This window comes from Quercus suber, unplaced genomic scaffold, assembly GCF_002906115.3.
Source record: "Quercus suber isolate HL8 unplaced genomic scaffold, Cork oak 2.0 scaffold_448, whole genome shotgun sequence".
Lineage (NCBI taxonomy): Eukaryota > Viridiplantae > Streptophyta > Magnoliopsida > Fagales > Fagaceae > Quercus > Quercus suber.
Genome location: NW_027069899.1, coordinates 508590 through 518346, shown reverse-complemented (window position 1 = coordinate 518346; position 9757 = coordinate 508590). Strand labels below are relative to the sequence as shown.

Below are 9757 nucleotides of genomic sequence, written 5' to 3'. Positions count from 1 at the left end.
GAAGGTATTAGCAACTTAATTCTATACAACTATATATTTATAATATTACTGTTGATAGTTTATGCTATCATAACTATTTGACTTAATGTATTTATGGAATTACCTATTGCTTTGTATTCTTGGAGAAATTGTTAGGTTTACTGGGAGAACTGCTAACATGGTCCTCCTAACTAATGAGATGATGTTATCTATGTAAATGTGTGCATGAGCTTCTTAATTAGTACAAGAAATAAAAAATAAAAAATTATCAAGTGGTATCACATTTGCATAAATAATATCATTTTATTGGTTGAGAAGTTAGAGAAGACCACGTTAGCAATCTTCTCGGTGGACCTAATAATTTCTCTTATTCTTGGTTGTTATGCTTCAGTATAGTCAACGCATTTAAAGAAAAAGAAAAAAGGTAAGTCATTGTTAGCCTCATTTAACTTGATTTTGAAATGGCATGGATTCTCACTATATTATAAGTAGGACATCATGTATGGCCAATATAGATATAGAAAGAAGAAGTAAAAAAGGAAAAAAACTTATTCTCATATTTTCATTTTCTCAGCAACAGACTTTATTTTTTGCAATTATTTTCTAAACAATTGTTCATCTACTTTTGCTTCTTACTCTTAACAAAATATTTTATTTTCCACTTTTCTTTTCTTTCTTTTTTTTGGGAAAAGAAAGTGTTATAAAGAGTTTATATCCTACAAGTAGTGTAGGTTTGCAAGGATAATCAGAAAGGCGGCTAGGTTGTTGTATCCTAGGGATAACGTATAGAAATTATGTGTTTACTACATTGGATAAATCCGTAGACGGTGCGATTTGTCTCAAGATAGTGACTTAGTCCACGCCTAATTCCCATCACCTCTTTTGGGAATATCATTTTTGTGTAAATTTTAAGGAAAATTCAAGTAATATCTCTCCTTTATTCCAACAGGAGGTGCAGGAGAAAATGGCACAAATTAAAATAAGTTTTGTTAGACTTGTTGGTTGTAATGGATATCAAGTAGCACATAACTTAACAAGGTATGCAAGTCATATTGTAGGCGAGCCAATTTTGCTTAAGGAAATACGCAATAGTGGTGAATTAGCTTTAGTCTAATGTAATGCTTTTTCAACATCAATGAAATACAATCCTCCCTTAAGAAGAAGAAGAAGAAGATATATTCATCTTTAGAGAACCCAATGAAGATTTTTTTTTTTTTTTTTAATTTTGGGTTTTGCTACCATTTATACTTAAGAGTCCATAACTTATACAACAAACTACTCATATATATGGTATTTTAATTGTCTTCATACCTTGGCACCAAAATAGAAAGAGTATTAGGGCATAATATCATGGAGACCAACCTTCTATACATAAACTGTCATGACCTAAACCTGTACTTTAGAATTTAGAGCATGACCGACATGTTAATATCAAGTTTCCCTCAATACTAACATGAACCAACTTAAGCTTAAAGTGCTTATCAAAAATCGTTTCTTGTATTCCTATTTATTTTCTTGTATAAAAGCCAATATATACCACAACTGTCAAAACTTTGAAACTTTGTTTCATTTTGAACTTGCAATATTACAACTTGGCTGAAACTTAAAGTATTCAGTAATTATTACATAACTAAACTTTTAGCAAAACTATTATTTACAAACCTAACCCCAAGACATAAAACTAGGGTTCAAAACAAACTAAGGTTTTGAATTACATCAGCGCTCAAAAGGATCAAGTATATCTTGATTCCTCCTATACAACAAAAAAGCTAGACTATTGTACAACAAAAACTATACATTCTAACAAATGAGAATCACATAATCCATGCCACCTTTAATAATCTTGCTACTTCCGGGAAAGAACTTGTGCATTGAAATATAATAGGATGAGCAGCGAAACCCAATAAGGTTTTAAGCTCCATGAACATTTAATAAGAATGCATGTAAATCAAATATTTTATGAATACGTCAGCTTTCATAAATAATCTTCATACTATTCGTACTATTCTTAATATACTTATGAACTTTCTGATGAAAATACTTCATTTTCCTTCCATATAATAATAAAATGACATAATAAGGAACTTAAACACAATTCAATAACCTTTCTTTAAATAAACTATAAATTACTTTATCATAAACTTTCCATCAGACTTATAACATATTCAACATACTTTTCTTATCATCATATTTTTCTTATAACTTCTAAATAACCTAATAGCTCATTCATAATACATATCAGTCAATCCAATTGTAAGTTTGTCACAACTTTGGAAGGCTTCCAACACAAAATTCTAGGCATCTAGCATTCCCCACAATGCTAGATAATCTTAGGATCATATCAGAAAGTATCACTCCTTTCAGTGTGATCATATCATCAACCATGGGCGTTGGTTGACATCCTCCACAAATTGGTCGTTACCAACAAGGACGGGTACAACAGAGTCCTCACCACTTATAAAGGCCAATCCAAATCTCCAAAGAAATGCCAGTACTATAACCCGTATTGGTCGAGTTCAAAACATAACAATGGAATAACTGAAAACTATATTTTTCTGATAATTATGCTTTTATACAAATATTTCATAACAATAGTATATTCATTTCATTTTTTAAAACATTAAGTTCGTGATATAACTAATAGCATCAATATGCTAAAATTATCATATATATATATATATATAGGATTCAATAAGTCACGAACATAAATCTTTACTTAAATCATGCTTATATATAATATTTTTAATTAAAAGGTTTTGATGCATAATAATTTTCTAAATAGTCCTTATACTTATCGAATGCACATGTCACACATCCCTTACCTGAAAACAGAAGACGCGAGAGATTTGTATAAAAGGAGCTCAAGTGTCCATGTTCTCGTTCTCGTCACCTAAATGAAAGACCAAAATTTATTACTAACAACTCTTCCTAAATATATAAACTTATACCTCAAACACAACATAACTCTTAAACTCAATAAAATCTTAATTCCCATCACATAAAGTTTCCCTAAAAATAAGATACATTTATCAAACACATTATGTACCAAACATAGAGAAACCAAGGCATAAAAATCCATCCATGACCTAGACATACTAAAAACTAAGCATATTAAATTATAGCTCAAAACATTCACCCAACTTTAGAATTAAATCCACAAAGTCAGAGTTCTCATTTACTATTCATTGCTCCTTTCAGCAGTATATGCCTCATTTGTAAAATACAAATAGACTATCTGAACACATCAAATTTTCATGCAATTTTACAGAGCCACTCCTATGGATGTCTAGTAAATACCATATCAATTTCAGAGTCAAAGCATAAAATTATGATTTATTAAAAATCATACAAGATAACGTGCTTAAATCTGTCCTGACAGAATTTCATGCAACCTCTAAATTAAACTATTATTTTTATATCAATCCAAATGCTGTGAGACCACTTCCATTCCAACCATATGTGTCTTAGAATTCATAAAAACTACTTTAGCGTCCTAATTCACAAAACATGATTTAATACAGATTTTGCTTGTTGTAAACATCAAATCTGTCACAGTGACAGCTTCAGCATATGTTTTTACAAAATCATCAAATACATGCAATTGGTCTTCATTTCATTTGGGTATTTTTATACCAATACTATACATATTAAAATACATTATTAAGCATTCAATAAACCATAATATCATCAATTTTTCAAATTACTAAAATAGAATCAAAATCTCAGCTTCTACAATCAGATTGGAGAATAAAGAAGGGAAAATAAACAAAAAAATCACACCATCAAAATACCCAAAATCAGATGAGGTTTTATTTATTTACCCACAAAGTTTGAAGCTGAAACCTTAAGGCTAATCGTTTAATTTCTTCTTTAGAGTGAGATTTATTGTTTTGGTGAGATAGTGAGAAAGAGGTGTTGCTGTGTAAGAGCAAAGAGAGAAGAAAACAAAGAAACAAAGAAAGATGAACCAAAAAGCTTCGATGTAGCAAAGAAAACAAGAGAAATGGACTTTGGGGTGGGGCACGTGTACGCTAAGGGAAAAGGGCTAATGAGTCACCTTTTAAACTTTTAAAAATTTACTTTCCACCCCCTTATAAGCTTATATTTCTAAAAAGGCCCAATGAACAATATAAGTTTGCATATATATCCTTACCTTTATAAAACTTCTTTCTATATCATTAAAAGAGCATATATCTTTTATAATATCACAATATCAAAACTTTATGCACTTAGAGTAACTAAGATAATAACAAGCATGTAAACCCATAAAATTAATTATGCAATTAGGTTGGGGTGTGTTGAGGACAAATTTTTCACATCACATGGCTTCATTTCATTGGCAACCCACATCACGTTAACACTATCATGAATTTTGGGAAAATCTCTTCTAAAGCCCAAAAGAGCCCATATTTACACAAAAAGGCGCTAAAGCCCATGGTTTAAGCTCATCATCTCATTTTTTGGCTCATGATTCAAGCTCATAAGTCTCATCGGGGGAATTTTGGGAGTCGTGGTTTGGAGGGCCAAGAAGTATATTCAGTAAAGCTCTAATGATTCAAAGTTGATAAAATAAAACATGTTGCTTGGCATGTCTTTTTCAATTCCCTGAACTCTAACGGGTTAGTGTGCAATAGGTAACATTTGGTAAGCCTTTCATATTGTATAACACTTAAAATGATAAAATTCTCCATGCTCTTTACATAAAAATTAATTTTTATCATATAATATAAGTTTAAAAACTTAACTATAGTATTTCATATAAATTATATTATTATCATCTAAATTAATTCCAAGCACATGGCTAAATATATATTAATATCTCGTATCTAGCATTAAAATGATCTCCTTACTCTCCAAGATTTGGTTAAAATAAAAAGAGCATAATTACATCTCTAAAATTTCATCAAATATCAACTAACTAGTTAATTACTTACCAAAATTATATATAACCTAAACATATAATATTTCAAAAGAGAAAACTTAGCTAAAAATACCAACAGTAGCTCCAGCAGAAGTTGCAACAGCTCTAACACATTCTGCAATGGCTCCAGCTGTGGTACCAGAAATAAAAAGATCTCATAAAAATTATTTTACCATTTTTAGCCAAACCATGAATTTAATGCTAAATATTTTCCCTTCAAGCAAAAGATCTCATTCAGATGGCATCATTTGATAGCTCACAGCTATGACTAATAGCTATAACAGCTGTCACAGTAGCATTAAGTCTCTAACTTTCTTTTTTTAGCTAAAAAACAAAATCTCACTAATGAAACCACTTACTTTTCAAAGACTTTTCCTTATTTGCTAAATTTCCCTTCAACTAGTTCTGATCTAGTTACATACTTGGCTCTATATAAAGAGGACCAAGCTACACACTAAGAGGGGATCCATCCCTCTCTCATCTTCAATATTTTGAAATTTCATTCATTTTGCTGCCATATCTCTAAAAGATCTCCGTATATTTTTTCATACTTCTTACAAAATCTCTCTTCATAGATAACAACACAACACACATATTACAACACACCATTATCCATTACCCATCTCTCTCACACTCCACTATTCTGAAACGTCACCATTTTGCTGCTCACGAACACATTTCCATTTCTTTCTCTATTTCTCTTACAATACCTCTCTTCTTAGAAAGCAACATAACCAATGTCGTAATACAAAAAACAACTCCAGCTGCAGATTTTACTCCATTTAACCTTCATAGTAACTATCTAATACTTTCATTTATTTTACAAACACATTCCTCACAAAATACCCATACATACTTCTCATATATATTTAAACTCCATGTCTCACAAAGTATACATATACAAGATCCATGTCCAACAAAGTATCTACATATAATTCTTATACATATTACAAACACCATATATCACAATATATATATATATATATGTTTTTTTTTCTTACCATCTCCACACATCTTAAAAACATATCAAACACTCTTCAAAGAACTTATTACTAAAAACTCTTTCTCATGGAAGACATATATATATAATGCTAAAAGCCCTTCTTAAGAAAGACAAAATTTTATAATATTAAAAGTAATTCTCATGAAAGGCAGCGTCACTCACATTTGACTAAAAAACCAAAAGAGCATTACATGGGGAAAGTCATTTAAGTGCAAGATGAAAGGGGATAAACTTAACCAACCTATGCACACAGCTGGACATATTCTCTCTCCCTCCAATTGCACCAATTTTTCCTCTTCAATCATGAAGTCACCATCGAAGGACTTAGAATATCATATTGTACCACTAGACTCATTTTATCATGTTGCTGAAATGTCATAAGTCCACTGTTGTTCTTCAGTTGGAGCTACAAACTGTGAAGATAAGTCAATCTTTCTCTATTTTCAAGATTAAATTATTAAGTACATGTTAATTCATCATTATTTTACTGCTGGATGCAAGTTATTTTAATATCATCTCACTATTTAATAAACATGATCTCACTAATACTTCATTAATGAATATACATATTAATAAATCGATCTACCACCATCACACATATATTATTTGGACATGAACTACCATTGGACACATATTTTTGGAAATGAACTACCATTGCCGGACATACCTTATTATGTTGAACATGAACCATGAACCGCAATTAGACATGGACTATTGGACTCATCCCATTGTTGGACATTTAACACCTAATTAATTATTTTCTAACATTGGACATCACTTAATATACATAATAATAACGTATCAACTCACCATTTAATCAAAGCTATCATGCTAAGCATATCATTTATTTATTTCAACCATTATCATGATTCTAAGACTTTGTGCTTCATCTATTTTGTAGGCTTAAAAATAAATTGGAAGCCATTGATCTATGCGGCCCGATGTCGAGTTCTAGGTTGAACTCCCTAAAACAAATTCGGGTTTAGCAAAGTCACACTTCCAGCAGGAGACACATAACTACGCGCAAAAAACCGCCCCCAACAAGGTGTTACATAAACACTTCACAAAAATGTCTGCCAAATTGCATGTCTAAAATTTCTGCACCCACATTGTTGTCTTGGTGGTGGATCTATATGACTATATCCAAAACTCACACAACAACAACCAAATACCTTTTTAGCTTGTAAAACATTTTATGAATATCTAGTGATATGCAAGAACTTTAATTACATCCCTAAGACCTAATCAAAAGATAATTACATTCCTAAAACTGGTGGAAAAAAAATCCCCAAAGGTCTTGAAGTTCTTGAGGCATGTAGGCAGGCTCATCATTATGAAAATTAGACATGCAAATTCTTTAGCATCTTTAAAAAAAAAAAAAAAAAAAATTGTAGGTTGTAAAACATTTTATGAATATCTTGTGATATATAAGAACTTTAATTATATCCCTAAGACCTTATTAAAAGATAATTACATCCCTAAAATTAGTAAAAAAAAATTCCCAAAGGTGTTGAAGTTCTTGAGGCATGTAGACAAGCTCATCATTGTGAAGATTTGACATGCACATTCTTCAACATCTTCAAATCAAAGACCCAAACCCCAAAAAAAAAAAAAAAAAGGTGGAAGTTCTACTCTCGTATTCCCAGGAAAAATGTGCCAGTTTGTTTGACAACACACTTGATTATTGGCTAACAACTCTCTTTCATTCATGGCTTCATATTTGTTGTATCATGCCTGTATCATTTCATCACCATGAAGAATTTTCTCTTAGGGTTGATTAATGGCATTTCTTTTAGCATGTATTTAGTAAGAACACAGCAAAGTAAATAATTTTTTAAAAGAATAAGGTACGTGTTAAGAAAAGTAAGATATTTATCATTTCCCAAGTGACATCCATGCCTTTACTCCAATAGCAGTTATAGTTTTTAGCTTAACAAGTTCACCTAACCTCAAAGAACCTCATTTTGTATCTTTGACGAAGATCAGTGGAACCCTTGTTGATGAGGCCAAGCTTGGGAAATGCTTTGTCAGCCACCTGAGGTTCCAATCAGAAGCTAACAATATAGCCTACAAACTCAAAAAGAGAAACATTTGACCTTTTAGGGCAACTTTAGATTGTTTCCATGCATTTTCCCAATGGGACAAGAATTTTCTCAAGATAGCAACCCTAGATGGAACTAGGCTTCTTTGTAATTACAAGTGCGCTCCGTTTGTTTCGAAGTAAAATATTTTTAGGAAAATATTTTCACATTTTATAGTGTTTTTTTTTTTTTTTTTTGCAATAAAATTTTTGGTCAAAAGTAAAATATTTTTAGTCAACCAAAAAAACTAAGGCAAATTTGTGCAAAATATTTTACTCTTGAAATATTAGTAAAAACATTTTACATTTTGTGTACTCTCTTAGTCCTGATACTCTACATGTCTCTCTCACTCTCACACTCTCTCAGTATTCTCTCCAAAACTCAACCCATCATGTTCCTTCTCTCCCACCTATCACCAGCTCCATCTTAGGCACCACCCATCATTGGCTCCTCCCTTTGCTGGCGCTACCCATCACTGGCTCCTCCCTTCATTAACGCTACCTATCACCAACTCCACCTAAGTGTTTTTTTCCCCCTATAATCCTCCATTGTTGTCATCAACTCCACCATTTCTTGGCCACCTCCATTGTCATCAACTCATCCACAGGTTCTTAGTTCTATTTTTTTTCCCCTCTACTACTGAATGGGTTTACTAATCTAGGTTTTTGCTCTGTATAGGTCAAGCATGGCTTCTTTTGTGTGTTGTCGAGGATGGTTGGGACGAATTATGGGTTGTGGTGGTGGTTGGGTTGTGGATAGCTAAAATGGTTTGTGGGTTGTTATGGTGCCTGTGTTGTGGGTTGTGGCGGTGGCTGGGTTGTGGGTTACAGTGGGTAACTGAAATGGTTGTGATTCATCAGTACTCGCCGTTGCATTGAACCCCATGAGGAAGAGGCATTGAGGATCTTTGCTTGCTACTCTCTCATCCATGTCTCTACATGTTGCTATTTTCCCTCCATATTATACTATTTTGTCTGTACACAATCACAAAGATTTGTTTAAAGAAACAAGAGAAGAGAAAAATGTTTGTAATTGTGATGGGGTATCCCTAATCCTTTTTAGTTTTCAAAAAACCTTTTATTATACAAGAATGAAGAATGGTGGGACTTTCAAATTCATTGAAAAAAAAAATCATATTTTATATTGAAATGGAATAAGAATATGTTGATTATGGAAATTTAATCAGGAGCTTATTTTGTGGCTAGGAATGCCTACAGATTGTGGGTAATATAAGTGAGCATATGGCTCAAATGAGCAACAAGCATATGCTGCGGTTTCAAATTTTTATTTATTTATTTTTCTGTGGTGGCTGTGTTGTGGGTTATGGTGAGCAGGTGAAATGGTTTGTGGGTTATTGTGGTGGCTGTGTAGTGGTGGTGATTGGGTTATGGGTCGTGGTGGAGGCTGGGTTTTGAGTTGTAATGGGCAGTTGAAATGGTTTGTGAGTTGTTGTGGTGACTATGTTGTGGATTGCAGTGGTTAGCTTTTTTATTCTTTTCCTCTCCAATCTGCTGATTTAAGTGGTTAGTGGAGTGGGGGTGGTGGTTTGGTTTGTGCCAATATGGTGGTAGTTTGGGTGGTCGGTAGATTGGTGGTGGATTGGTTTTTGCTTATATGATGGTGGTTACTTGGATTTGATGGGTTGTGAGTTTAGAATTTTTTTTTTTTTTTTTCATTTTACCATGAAACAAACACTTGAAATTGATTTCTTGCCATTTAAATGTAAACAACCAAACATTGTAAAATTAAAAATATTTTCAGTAAAATCTTTTA

The 9757-nt window shown here is 32.2% G+C and overlaps 1 long non-coding RNA gene across 1 annotated transcript; it reads right to left on the bottom strand.

The window, feature by feature from the left end:
- Positions 1-2130: 2130 nt before the first annotated feature.
- LOC136062746 (uncharacterized) lies at positions 2131-3989 on the bottom strand. Its single transcript, XR_010624456.1, has 2 exons — positions 3801-3989; positions 2131-2869 (listed from the first exon to the last, which is right to left on the bottom strand). It is a non-coding gene; the product is annotated as an uncharacterized LOC136062746 (long non-coding RNA).
- Positions 3990-9757: the final 5768 nt, after the last annotated feature.